This window comes from Heliangelus exortis, chromosome 1 (genome assembly GCF_036169615.1).
Source record: "Heliangelus exortis chromosome 1, bHelExo1.hap1, whole genome shotgun sequence".
NCBI classification, from domain to species: Eukaryota; Metazoa; Chordata; class Aves; order Apodiformes; family Trochilidae; genus Heliangelus; species Heliangelus exortis.
Genome location: NC_092422.1, coordinates 2,983,457 through 2,998,229, shown reverse-complemented (window position 1 = coordinate 2,998,229; position 14,773 = coordinate 2,983,457). Strand labels below are relative to the sequence as shown.

The following is a 14,773-nucleotide window of genomic DNA, read 5'->3' as shown; positions in this document are numbered from 1 at the left end:
TTAGTCACACATCACACATCTTTCTGCCAGTTTGCCTCATCATGCTAACAAGCTGGCACGATACAGGCTGGTTTTACTATGATTTTGTAACCTAAATTTCCACCCTTGTTCACAGTTCCTTCACAAAGCTTCTGCAACAGCCTCTGCTGATGCAAAGAAAGCTCATCCTGCTAAGCCAGGGAATATCCTTCTGGGATTCTGAGAGGTACAGTAGGACATATGGGATTTATGCAGCCAGTGCAACCTGCTTGTTTTGGGTTGGGTTTTGGGTTTTTTTTTTATTTTATTGCATGCAAGAAGCAGCATCCCCTCTGCATCCTTTTGCATGAGGCAACACAATAGGTCTCCTTCAAACATTTCCTACCCCAGGCTGCTGTGATTTGTTCCCAGAAACTATCATCCTCTGCAGTGGGCTCAGGTAGATTTCAATACTGGAAGCATAAGAAACCCTCCCAGAGAGAGTCCCAAGAAGTTCAGCAAGCCATGACTCACGTTGGCCATCCCTGGAAAGTCAACTCCTCATTTCCAAGGGCATTGGCTTTTTTGGCTTTTCCTGCACAGCCAAGACAAAACAAAACCCGAGCAGAGTACCAGAGCTTTTGACCACAGACCTCTTTGCAGGGACCTTGCTCAGCCCTGAACTAACCAAGGTGGATTAGTATCAAACCCAATAGGTACTTTCTAACATTTTTGGAGCCCAGAGCATTTCTTTCCTATTCCTATTTATTCCTTGTGCCATTCAGTATCGTCTTGAAGAAACCCAGTACCCTCTGGGCAGAAACAAATAAAAACCACATCCTAAGTCCCTTGTATCTCCCCATGAGAGAAAAACATTTCTAACCTTGCATGGCTGGGAATCCTTTGGCTATATCTATTATTTTCCAAAAACTATCCCATGTGCACACACGTGCAAAGGCAGCGACACACGCAAGCTTGTGTAAGAAACACATGACCTCAGGATTAGCTTTTTTTAACCTAAATTACAACAGGATGTACTAAATGATCTGCTGTAATAGCAACCAGCCCATGGTGCTGGTGACTGTAGGTTCCCATTTCATGCCTGTCCATGTGGACCAGTTTGGTCAAGATTTTCAAACTCGATTAACAACATCTTTCAGATGAATAAAATTTTCAGCCTGTGTCTCACCAATCCTGAAACAAGTCTGATTTGCCACAAAACTAGGTCCATCTCCTCCCAAAACCAAGGCTTTGTAGTATGTTGTAGTATGTCATATACAAGCCCTTGGAAAACAACCAAAAAAACTAAACAAAAAAGGAAAAAACCCAAAAACTCCACAACAAACTATCCAGATGTAGATGCAGTTCTTTCACTTACCTCTTTCTAATGAGAGTTTCCTTCTCTGTCCGAGTTGTGTTGAATATCTGAAGGGCTGAAATACAGCAAAGCTGCCCACCAGCACCTTCTCTGACCTTCAGTCTGCTTGAGAGCTGGGCCCAGGCAAACTGCAGAAGTTCAACAAGGCTAAATACAAGGGAAAGGATTCTCAGGAGACCCCATCTGCAGTGCTGGGTCCAATTCTGGGGTCCTTGGAACTGTGCAGTGAGTCCAAATGAGGCCATGAAGATGATCAGAGAGCTGGAGCATCTCTGCTCTGGAGCCAGGCTGAGAAAGTTGGGGTTGTTCAATCTGAAGATGATCAGAGAGCTGGAGCATCTCTGCTCTGGAGCCAGGCTGAGAAAGTTGGGGTTGTTCAATCTGGAGAAAAGAAGGCTCCAGGGAGGCCTTAGAGCATCCTCCAGTGCCTGAAGGGGCTCCAGGAAAGCTGGGGAGGGACTTTTCACAAGGTCATGGAATGAGGGGATGAAGGGCAATGGATTTAAATTGGAAGAGAGGAGATTTTGGTTAGACATTAGGAAGAAATTCTTCACTATGAGGGTGGTGAGACCCTGACCCAGGTTGCCCAGAGAAGCTGTGGCTGCCCCATCCCTGGAAGTGTCTCAGGTCAGGTTGGATGGGGCTTGGAGCAACCTGGTCTAGTGGGAAGTGGCCCTGCCTATGGCAGTGGGGTTGGAAATAAATTCTCTTTAAGGTCCCTTCCAACCCAACCCCCTGTATGATTCTATGGTCTCCTGTAGTGGAAAAGTGAGAAGAAAATCTAGGAGACAGAAAAAAGAGAGGAGGAGAAATGAGGGGTAATAGAAGAAGTGAAAGATAGAAGGGAAATGTAGTAGAGGAGAAGTTTTTAGAAATCAGCTCCTCATGATGGGTAATGGAGAAGTGTAAGTGGAAGCTGGAAAGCATCCAAGAGGGAAGGGTGGGAAAATCTCTGCAGAGAGGCAGAGCTGAGCTGTGCAGAGCAGGGGCAGACATGGGAGCCCTGGCCAGGTGACATGTTTGGGGATATGTGACACCTTCAAGGAGGGGAGGACATCAGCTCACCAGGGGGGGACAAAACAGATGTTTGTAGTAACCAGGGTAACAGGCTGAAAATGAAACAGGAGGGAAAAGGGGCTGAGCAAGCACAGAGAAACTCTTTGAGGAGGACCCAGTGGGGTGTGCAGCATTCCCTCCCTCACAAGGAAAAGCACTTGGAAGCTGATGCAACATGATCCTGAAGAAAATTTTGGCAGATATAAAAGGGAGCAACACTGTGAACACTGCATTTCTCCCATGCTGTCAATCGTGGCTGATTTGCTTCGTGGCAAAACCAAGTGAGTTCCACAGGTTTCCTCCACTTGTCCATTTCTAGTGGTCACTGAATTGAAGACAGGCATTTTCCTGGTGCATGCTTAATGATCTTGAAGGTCCTTTACAACCATGATGATTCTGTGATCCTGTAAGACCTCAGAGGTTATTTTGATGTTACAGTTGTCTCCGGGAGGGTGAGTGAATTTTGCAACAGCAAACAGGAAAGGTGACATCAAAAAAAACATTCCTTTGTGAAGAAACATTCTGAAAAGTGACAATAGAAGGGGTTCCTCTCTGCTTTTTCTGTCTTTCCTAGAAAATGGAGTGGAGACAGGAGTCAAGCGTCCCAGAGACAAGAGCAGAGAAGGAGAGAAACCCATTTCCAGGTAGGAAACCCACCAAGCAGAAGAAGATTTGGGACAGGCAACTCTGCTGGAAGTGTGGGGTGGGGAGACCAGAAGGAAAACACAGCTAAGCCAGGAATTTGGAAGGCAAATGGGGAAAGAATGGTCAGGATGAAGTCAGAAGCAGAAGTAGTGTAAGTCCAAGCAGAAGATGAACTCAGGGCAGCATTACAGGGCAGAAACAAGGAAAAAAAGGGCTGCACACTATTTTAAGCTGCATTTCTGTATTTAAACTGGTGGGACAGAGCCTTTAATGTGTTTGTGGAGGACACAGAATGGAGTAGTGGCTGATAGGTTAGTGGCTGAGCTGCTGTTCAGAGGGATCTTCTGCATCAGAGCAGAAGAAATTTCTTTGCTGAAATTTCATGATGTTCAGCAAAGACTTGCACCTTGGAAGAAAAACAAATGCAATATTAGTTGCATTAGAGACAAGATGACTGGAAAGCATCTCTGCAGGAGAGGGCCTGAGGTTCTGGGTGGATCACAAGTTGTCCATGAATCGAATTCCTGCCCTACTGAGAGTGAAAGCCAGCTGCAAACTGAGCTGTATTTGGAAAAGTGTAGCTGGAAAGCCAAGAGATGCTGCTACTTCCCTCTGTTTGGCAGATCTAACTCCACATCTGGTTCCTGTATCCAGATGTGGCCTTCCTAAGGCAAGAGAATGTACTTGACAAACTGGAGAGAGTTGAGCAGAGGCCAACAAAATGGTCAAGGGGCTGAAGGATGTGACATCTGGGAAAGAGATGGAGGGAATGAGGCTTGTTCAGCCTGGAGAAGAGAAGGTTTAGAGCAGGATCAATACTGGCGAGGCAGTTACAAAGAATGCAGCATCAGTTCCTTCCAGGAGTATTCAGCTAAAGAACAAGATGCAACCTCTGAGAGTTGCAGCTGAGGGAGTTCAGTTGAACATAAGGAAAAAAAAATCTTCAGAATGAGGGAGGTCAAACTCTGGAAAACCCTCTGAGATTTTCCAAACTCGTCAGGGCACAACCCGGAGCAACCACTTCTGACACTGAAGTTGGCCCTGCTTTGATCAGGGAGCTGGGGCCAATCTCTCCAGAGGCCTCTTCTGACCCTTACTGCTCTCTGAGTCTTTAAAAATGAGAAGAAAGGGTCATGCATTTGGGTGAGGAACAGAGGAACTTGTGAGCAACAGAGCCTGCTGGATGTATCTGCTCCCTGCGCTGAAGATGTGGAAGGGATCTGGCAGCCCAAGTGTGTGGAGAGGTGGCAAAAGTGACTGATGATGGCAGAGCTAAGTAGATTGTGGAAGCCTGAGTTTGCATAAAAATATTTTATTTTATTCATTTTTTATAGCTCAAAATTAAAATTATTCTCTTCTAAATTTTCCGTGAAAATTTTGAAAACCATCAAGTTAGGAAATGTTTGCTTTGTGAGGCCAGAGGTTCAGTTTTAATTAATTTATTCCTTCTGCAGCACATCCTCATACAACAACAACAACAACAACAACAACAATATAATGCTTGCAACATTTAATTTGGGTTTATTATCTTTGTTCCAGAGAACATGAGAAACTGCTTCAAGCAGCTAATGCAAAGCAACATCCTCCCCAATTAACATGAAAAAAAATCCCAAAGAAAAAAATAGAAATCCAAAATGAAAAGGAAAAAAAAAGTGTTTAGTCTGGTGGAACTAATAAATCTTTTCATGTTTTAGCACAGAAAGTACTGGTGGGACACAGGAAAAATATAAAATAAAATAATGGCAGTAACCTTTTGAAATTCCAGAAGAGACCTATGAGGTAAGACTTTAATTCAAAAATGTTTTTTATTGTAAAACTTCCTTCCGCTGTGAGTACTTGTCTAATAATTGGTGCTTTTTAATAATATTTACAAGTTTTATGGCTCCACTGCCTTGCACATTAAAATGTTGTAAGAAAAACATTCTGGCAAGAGCCATAGACTGAAGAGTTTCAAAACCACAGCTCCATGAATTGCTGCTTATTCCTGGAAAAAAGTTCTTTTTAAGAGAGCTTCACATATGTTTCTTGCCTGATATATGTGATTCAGGACCAAATGTTTCCTCTGATCTGTCCTTTGTGTTTCTCCATGGAAATCAAGCAAGTGTTTGCCTTGCTGAACTGGACCCCTCACTCCTTTCCCTTTTTGGGAAGGATAATGCTCAGGGAAGTGAAGATCCAGAAAAGGATTTGGAGGCTTTCATTGCCACTCTAGGCATTTAAGTCCCAAATCTAAATCTTTACAGTCCTGGTTCAGCTGCTGATTCTTCCATCTGGTGCCTCAAGTCTGCAGGGGACTATGTCTGATATAGAAATTCCCAGTGCATCCAACAGACTGCTCCTTGGCATATTCCAAAATATTGCAGAAAGCACAAAACCATTCACAGAATCATAGAATCATCATGGTTGGCAGGACCTTCAAGATCATCAAGTCCTACACCACCTCAACCACTAAATCATCTATGAAGCACCACATCTACCTGTCTTTTGAAGACCTCTAGGGATGGTGACTCCACCACTTCCCTGGACAACTTGTTCCAATGCTTTTCCACTCTTTCAGTGAAAAAATTTTTCCTAATATCCAATGTGAACCTCTCCTGGTACAACACGAACACATTTCCTCTTGTCCTATTGCTACTCACTGGGGAAAATAGACCAACACCCACCCCACTACAATCTTCTTTTAAGTATTTGTAGAGGTCAACAAGGTCTCCCTTCAACCTCTTCTACTACAGGTTGAACAACCCCAGCTCCTTCAGTCCCTCCTCACTATGATTCAGATCTTCATAAGCCCCAACAGGGTCCTCATCTTGAGCATCCCTCTGACAAACCTCCTAAGATGTGAGATACTGCTGAAGTATTGCTGCTAGATGAGCAGGGAACTGTATGAAGTATATAAAACTCCAGATGGAAATAGAACTGCCATGACAACTCCATGCCCAGGTTGCTGGTTCAGTTCTTTTTCCTACCCAGAGGGGTATTTCCTACTCCTTGAGCAGTGCCCTCCTTGTCAGTCCAAGGGGAGTGCTAGGTAGACCCTAACAATTTCTCCTCAATTTTACCTCAGTTTTTAGGATGCTGTGCCCCTTAAGGAGCACTTAAGTAATCTCTGGAAGAGGGAGCAGTGCCCTCAACACAACAAATTAGCCACAGGGACTCCAGAAGACCAAGGAGAAGAACCTGAACAAGACACTTGGGAAGTGCAGTGCTCCTATATTGGTTGATTGATTAAAGCAATTTAAGTAACTTTGAATAGCAGAATAATTTTGATTGGAAAAAAACCCTTAAGATCATCAACTCCAACTGTGAACCTAACACTGCCAAATCCAGCACTAAACCATGTCCTTCCATGCCATGTCTGTGTCATTTCAGTACCTTGAGGGATGGTAACTCCATCACTGCTCTGGGCAGCTTGTGCCAGGGCCTGACAACACTTTCAGTGAAGAATTTTTTCTTAATATCAGAACTATATCCAAACTAAACCTCTCCTGGCACAACCTAAGGCCATTTCTTCCTGTTCTATCACTACCTGGGAGAAGAGATTGTCCATCCACCCAGGCTCCAACGTCCTTCCAGGGAGTTGTAGAGAGCAAGAAGGTCTCCCTGGGGCCTCCTGTTCTCCAGACTAAACAACCTCAATTTCCTCAGATGCTCCTCCTAAGACTTATTCTCCAGTACCTTCATCAGCTTTGTTGCCCTTCTCTGGACACCCTCCAACCCCAAAATGTCTTTCTTGTAGTGAGGGCCCCAAAACTGAACATAACACTCAATGTGTGGCCTCACCAGTGCCCAGCACAGGGGGACAATCACTTCCCTAGGCCTGCTGGCCACACTGGTGCTGATCCAAGCAAAAGTTTAATCTTAACCCAGAGCTAAAGACTTGAGTTAATTGCTTAAACATAGGCAGCAAGTTTGGTCCCATCCATTTGGGATGTTCTCAGGGTTTGGGCTACATCAGTGCAAACTTCACAGGAATGATGCAGGATAAAGAGGAAACTTTACTATTTCTGAGTATCAGGTGAGGGCAAGCAGCATGACCCAGTGTATCTCAAAGGCAATAGGACACCAGTTTGAGGTCATCTGCTCAAAAATGCTGTTAGATAAAAATTCAGAATTAGAAAAAGAGGCAATCTGTGTCCCTTGTTTAACTGCTTGAAGTGTTAGATCTGGTCTCTGAAGTCTCACATCAGCTTGGCTCTCAACCAGTAATCAAAACCAGAAATTAAAACCAGCTTTCAACCAGGAAACTCTTGCACAACTCTCTGCCTGGGCACATAGGGAGGGGATTCTCCCCCTCAACTCTGCTCTTGTGAGACCCCACCTGGAGTTCTCCATCCAGTTCTGGAACCCCTGGTACAAGAAAGACATGGAAGTGGTGGGATGTGTCCAGAGAAGGTCCAGGAGGATGCTCAGAGTGATGGAGCAGCTCTGGAGTGAGGACACTGAGAGAGTTGGGGTTGTTCAGTCTGGAGAGGAGAAGGCTCCAAGGAGAGCTCAGAGCAACCTTCATAGATCTGAAGAAGCTCCAAGAAAGCTGGGGAGGGACTTGTGAGAATCTCAGGGAGGGACAGGACATGGGCAATGGATTCAAACTGGAGGAGGGGAGATTTAGATTAGATGTTAGGAAGAAGTTCTTCACCATGAGGGTGCTGAGAGCCTGGCACAGGTTGTCCAGAGAGGTGGTGGAAGATTCCCCATCCCTGAATCTGTCACTGGAACCTGTCTGCATCCTGCACTCTCTACTACTGTTCAGTGAACTTCTGGACTCACCCATGCAAAGTGTTCTCCTAGCAGAGCACCTGAGTGCTGCTCAGTTAAATAAATCACAAAGTGTGGTCTGTGGAGCAATGCTTTCAGCTTTCATATGTTGGTGGTTTGGTGGTTTTTTTTCCTTTCTTTACCACCTCTTATTTCACAACTCGCCTGATTTTGGTCTGGTGTAAGAGTTGTTATGGGAATAAAATCTTATCTCAGAGAAAGATCTTGCTTTACTTGCATCAAATTTTGAGATCTCCCTGAATTTTCTCCCACCAGTAACAATAATAACAGCCTTACTCAATTAATAAAGGCCTAAAAGACACAGCTAAGACATAGCTAAAGGTTTGCATACACACGTCCAAAATGATTCTATAGGATCTATGATTCTATAAAGCTCTCTCCTTTTTCCACTGCACTGCTTCTCCTTTTTCCACCCCAAATTAGAAACAAAGACACTGTCATCCTTGGGACATGGCCATCTTTTGCCTGTCTGTGTCAGTTTAGTTTTTGATGTCTCAGTCATACACCAATGAGATCAAGTTTCAATCTGTTGACCACCCAAGTCCTGACAGCTCTCTGTACCCCCTGTGCTTGTGAAGGAGTTTAAACCATCTTCATGTTTTACTTGACAAGTGGGGAAGGCTGAGACTACATCCAATGTCATTTAAATCCTGACAAGGAATAATTTATTATGTCATGAGACCCAACTCCATGGCAGCTGCTCCTATCCCTCATCTTGTTCTGTAAAGCTCCTAAATTCTCTTCTCAAGGTCCTTGGTGCCTTCTCTTGAGGATGAGGATACAAAACCTGGCCAACTTTTCCAGGCTGATGTTGTGAGAAAGTTCAGAGGAGATGGAGAAGCCACTGGGAAAGGTATGAAAAATGGGACTTTTTCACCAAGGTTATGAATCATAGAATCATAGAATCATAGAATTAGCTGGGTTGGAAGGGACCTCAGAGCTCATCAAGTCCAACCCTTGATCCACTCCACCTGTGGTTCCCAGCCCATGGCACTGAGTGCCACATCCAGGCTCTTTTGAAATAGCTCCAGGGATGGAGAATCCACCACCTCACCGGGCAGTCCATTCCATTGCCTGATCACCCTCTCCGTAAAAAAATTCTTTCTGATATCCAGCCTAAATCTCCCCTGGCACAACTTAAGACTGTGTCCTCTTGTCTTGTTGAAAGTCGTCTGGGAAAAGAGACCAACCCCCACCTGGCTCCAACCTCCTTTCAGGGAGTTGTAGAGAGCGATGAGGTCTCCCCTGAGCCTCCTCTTCTTCAGGCTGAACACCCCCAGCTCTCTCAGCCTCTCTTCATAGGGCCTGTGCTCGAGTCCCTTCACCAGCCCAGTTGCCTCCTTTGGACCTGCTCCAGCACCTCAATCTCCTTCCTGAGCTGAGGGGCCCAGAACTGGACACAGGACTCAAGCTGTGGCCTCCCCAGAGCTGAGTACAGGGGCAGAATCCCTTCCCTGGACCTGCTGGCCACGCTGTTCCTCAGCCAGCCCAGGATGCCATTGGCCTTCTTGGCCACCTGGGCACACTGCTGCCTCCTCTTCAGCTTCCTGTCAATCCAGACTCCCAGGTCTCTCTCTGTCTGGCTGCTCTCCAACCAAGATTTGGTTCACAGTGGAAAGGGGAGAATGAAAGCAGATAAACAGAAAGAGATGCTTTGAACAACCTGAATCAGCAGGGAAGAAGGAAGAAATGCATAGAAAATGTATGTCAGATGGTGGGTGGATTTTTACAGTCTTGCATAGATGTAAATGAAAGTTGGGATCAGCTGGAAGAGCCTCCTGGAAGAGCCTTCATGCATGGGGAACAGAGCAGACACTTTCCCATCACTTTGGGTTTACAGACATTGGAATGTGAATTATTCCAGACTTTTGAGACAACTCTTCTAATCCTGGTTGGCTTTCAGATCAGCCTGATTGCTTGAATCCTTCTTCTTCTGCAAATGAAAAATGGGATTGTTTTTCCAAGGACAATTCCTGCTTGGGAACAACCTTTCAGTGGGATAATCTCATTCACACCACTGATGATTCTGCTTCTCTCAGCACTCACTTTTTGCTCTATAAATGGAACCAACACCACATACAGGACTGGCAATGATTTTAGGTCATGCTCAGCAGGTCTGATGGATCCAGCAACTTTCTGGACTGTGCTCAGAGGACAACCTGGGAGGAAACTGGTGACACCATCAAAAGTGAGACTTTGCACAATTTATTCACTCTTTTGATGCATTTCTTGCTTCTTCTCCCACACCTGCTCTGTTTATTCCAGCCTGACCACTGCCTTCCTCTCCTCTTCTTCACTGGATTCCTCTCATCTGTCCCAAACAGGACAAAAATTCAACCAAGTTTGATCCCAAACTGAACTTTTGAACAATATTATATTGGAATGGACTGGAGATCAGGTCAAGAGAATTTATACACCCTTATTTCATCAAGGGATGAGGATTCTCTTCTTTGTTTACTATTCCTAAAAAAAATTAAAGTTTTAGACATAATATTATTGATTAGGGAAAAAAAATCTTCTCTGATTGGAACACTCATAACAATGCTCCAAAATGTTGTAATATTGGCTGAGGCTGTGCTCTAAAGGATGCAGGCAAGCATGAATTATGGGCTGGCACTGTGTCAAAAATGTAGCTATTGTTCTCAAAAACAGGATGCAGACCAAGGGGAAATGGTGTCTGGTCTTGACTGCTCATAGTAAAGGCATTAGAAGCCCACCCTTGTCCTGCTGAAAAGGTAGAAGTTCAAATCTTCATGGGAGAAAAAAAAAACTTGAATTTTCCTGCATCTGTTTATTCCAAACATGAAAGTCTCTGGATCACCAACCATAGCTAAAAGTATTTCTTTCACCCATTCATCACTTTGTGGAGTGCGTTATCCATATATATTGAGAGATCAACTGAGAACTTCTTGGAAAGTTCCTTTAAACCCACATTTTTCATTGGAATTTAATAATATTCACTTTAAAATCAATGCACTCTCTGGGCCTACATAGAGAAAGAACAGGGTTTTTTTTTCTTTGCTTTCTGAGCACAAGTCCATGTTAGAGCCACACTGAGACCCCTGCAAGGGTCAGAGCTTTGTGCCAGGTGTGTATTAAAAGATGGCTGAAAAATTTCCAGTCAAACTCAACCAAAAATAGGTGGAGGGAAGAATAACTGGGATCCTTCCATAGATAGGGAGGAACTGTGTAAGTGCCTTTAAGCACAAAAAACTATGAATTTGGAGTGTCCTTACCCAGTAAATATCTGCTTGTGTTTCTTGGTAGCTCACACCACTTTTTATTTTTACAATAAAATGCATTTTGCCCTGGCCAAGGGTGAAAATGTGCAGGAGGCAGAGCCTCTGCACTAATTACCCCGAGGCATTTGCATCTTTGATGATTACTTTGATGAATTTCTTTACAACAACCGTTCCTTCATCTTTCCAGATGCCCTGGGGTAGGTACTAAACTTGAGGTTTCCAGTTTAGCAGCCAAACCAAGCAACTCCTCAGCCAAACCTGAGCCAAATGGGGATTCCCTGTATTGTTCTGATGGCTGGGTGGCTTCCCTTGGGCTGGGGAAACCCATGTGTGACTCCCAAAAAGGAGCTGGACCCTAAGGATGTTGTGACAGAGCATCTCCCATTTAAGAACAGCTCCTTGTTGCAATGAGAGGAAAGAGAGAGGGATGGAACAGGGTAAAACAAGCCCAGGGGCTCAGGACCACACTCACTGCTTCTCCAGGATGCTCTTGGATGCAGTGGTGAAGAACAAATCATGCTTTTCCCCCAGCCCAGGCTACTCAGTGCTACTGTTTTCCTTTCCCAGAGTAACATCTCACAAATCATGTCTTTATAACTCAACACTGATCAGGTTATGAGTGAATTCCTCTGTTAATAAAACAGCCCCCTGAGCAGGGTTGCTCCAGACAAATTCAGTGCCAGGGAAAATGCTGCTAGGGAAAGGCACTGGACAACCCTCCCCATCAGCTTGGTGTTACTTTTTGATGTCCCCAAGGGTCCATCCCCACAGAAGGGTGCAGACAGCTTTCTATTTGCTGCCTCCCAGCTCTGAGCTGCTCAGCCTCCACCCAGCTCTGGCTGGGATCTGCGTGGCTGAGCTCACAGGTTATGCCAAGAAGCTTTCATGGGCACGTGGCCTCAGACAGGGCTGGTTCATGCCCTAGCACAGAATCATGGAGTTGTCACAGTTGGAAAAGACCTCTAAGATCATTGTGTTCAATCTTCAGCCCAGGAAAAAAAAAAAAATTCCCCCAAAACCCACCCCATCCCACTAGAGCGCAGCCTGGAGTGCCTCATCTACAGACTTTTTAAAATACTTCCAGGAATGGTGACTCCACCACCTCCCTGGGCAGTCAGTTCCAACACCTGACTACTCTCCCAGTAAAGAAATTCTTCCTCACATCTGGGCTAAACCTCCCCTGGTGCAACTTCAGGCCATTTCCTCTGGTCCTGTCATTGTTCACTTGAGAGAAGAGCCCAGCACCCACCTCCCCACAACCTCCTTGCAGGGAGCTGTAGAGAGCAAGGTCTCCTCTCAGCCTCCTCCTCACAGGTCTTGTTCTTCAGACCCTTCACCAACTTGGTTTCCCTTCCTGAGATCAATCCAGCATCCTAATATTTTTCTTTTAGTGAGGGACCCACTGTCTTTCTGTGCTGACGAGCCCAGGGTGAAGTCAAAGGCTGAAGAACCAGGAGGTGATGTAACTGCCCAAGAACTTTCCCCAGAATTAAATTAGGAAATCTCCTCATAAAACTGGAACCAGACAATTCCTTGGACCCCTTGGGTGTGCAGTGATCACTCAGTGGGCAGACTGAGTGCCTGCTGTTAAGTGCTGCTTTTATCCAATATAAGAAAGCTGTTCCAGAAAGCAGAGATCACCAGGTTAGGCTTGAGGAACTGTCCAAGGATCACTGCTAACATCACAAACTCAGGGCAGATGGTCCAGTGGGCAACTGGGATTTAAGGAATGAGTCTGTAAATCATGCATGATTACTCAAAACAAGCAACCCCCTTTCCCTTTAGGGTCCTGGAGAAAGCTGTGGGCTTTGCAGGGTAGCAACGCTCTGGAGAAAAAATGTTTGATGCTTGAAGATGAAGGAGGTGGTAATGATGGATCCAGTTTTGTGGTCAAATCACATAAATCAGTGGGTGTCCCACCTAATATCTGCCTTGGGTGTTGTCCATTCCATCCCAGGGAGGAAGAGGAGCCCAGACCTCACCAGGATTTTCATTGCCTCTGCAATATTCGTGGTTATGTTCATAGCAAAGTAAAGAGGGAGCTGGGACAGGGCTGAGGCTCAGGTGGTCCCTGAGAGCAGAACACAGCCCTTTGCTCTCCTGGAGAGGGCTGTGAAGGGTGTGGGGAGGCTGTCCAGCAGCTCAGGGGAGGGTTTGTTGGCTGATTCAGCAACGTTCCTCCTGCAGACTCTTTGGCTGCCCACTCCTGACTTGGGCTGTTTCAGAGATAAGCAGTTCCCTGATTATCAGCTGCAGAAGTGATAGTCAGCTTAACGAGCCAAATATTACATTTTTCTCACAGGGGGAGGATTGTGCCTCTGGGGGAGGCTTGGCCAACAGCCAGAGGGGCATGGGAACTCAGCCAGGGTGCTGACAGAGGTCATGCAAGGTAGCAGACACCCTTTTCCTGGGGTACTTTCAGGTCTCAGACACCACTTTGCAAAGTGCCAGGTAGCACAGGCAACACAAGTTAAGCAGCCTGGAGTGCACATGGATATAAATTGTAGGACAGTGGATTCCACTGTTGTGGGTTGTTTTTTTTTTCTCTTTTGTCACTTTTTAGGTTTTTTTTTTTCTCTCTGCCCAGTTATTGATATTGATTGCTGCAGAGCTAGTGGCATCTCTCTTATTCTATTTTCCTCTAAATTCCAGCTTGAATCACAGTTCCCATGGACTGCATTGCAGAGAGAGCAGAGGGCTGGAGGAGAACAAGTAGCTGTCATCACGAGGTAAGAGTGGAACTCTGAGGTCATTAATCATCATTATTCATTGACTTACAGTGTTTAAATTACCAGTGTTTGAACATCTAAGCCCCTTTCACCTAAGGTTGCCCAAAACACCATGCTCTGTAATTACTGGACTCTTGTAAAATATTGAAATGGAGCCTTGGAGGAGTTCCTAGGAGAAGTGTAGGTGGAAATTGAATGTAGAAGCTGTGACTCACAGTCACTTGCTTGTATCCCTGTATTGTTTGCAGAGCTCTGATTCCTAAAAACTGGCAGCTGCAGCCAGCCCAGTAGAAATAAACAATCTAGAATTAACATCAGAGAAATAAATACCCCAAGGACTGACCAATGCAGATAAATAACAGTGACCTGGCATCCAGACTATAAAAGGTTGTGCATATTGGAGAGGTTGCTCTTCAACAATAAAGAGAATTGATGGCATAACTAAGAAAAGGCCACGTGGGTTTGGGTTGTGTACCCAAAAAGAGGGTGACAAGACTCCAGACAGGGCCCCACTGCCAAGTCAGATGGGAAATCTCAGAATGTGTTTAGGAAGCTAAAGGAGCATAAAGGGAGCTACAAATTCAAACCAGGCAATAGGATACGGTTCATGCAGAGAAAAAAAATTAGCAAAAAACCACAAACAAACAAACAAACCCAACAGTTCTTGTACACGTACAGTATTTATTTAAGATTTCTTAAGCCATTCATGCTGCTATGGCTTGAAGATATCATAGAATCTGACAAGCTGGAAGGGACCCATCAGGATCATCAAGTCCAACTCCTGTCCCTGTGCAGGACACCCCTGGGATCACTCTATGTGCCTGGGAGCATCATCCAAATGCTTCTTGAACTCAGGCAGATTTGGTGCTGTCACCACTTCCCTGGGGAGCTTTTTCCACTGCTCAACTGCTCTCTGGGTGAAAAAAACTTTTTCCTGATATCTAACCTAAACCTCTCCTGATCCAGCTTCCTACCATTTCCCCAAGTCC

General features: G+C 45.1%; 1 long non-coding RNA gene across 1 annotated transcript in view; it reads right to left on the bottom strand.

The window, feature by feature from the left end:
- The window catches only part of LOC139806363 (uncharacterized), a 281,537-nt gene that overhangs the window by 191,969 nt on the left and 74,795 nt on the right, over positions 1–14,773 (bottom strand). The gene's annotated exons all lie outside the window — the stretch shown is intronic.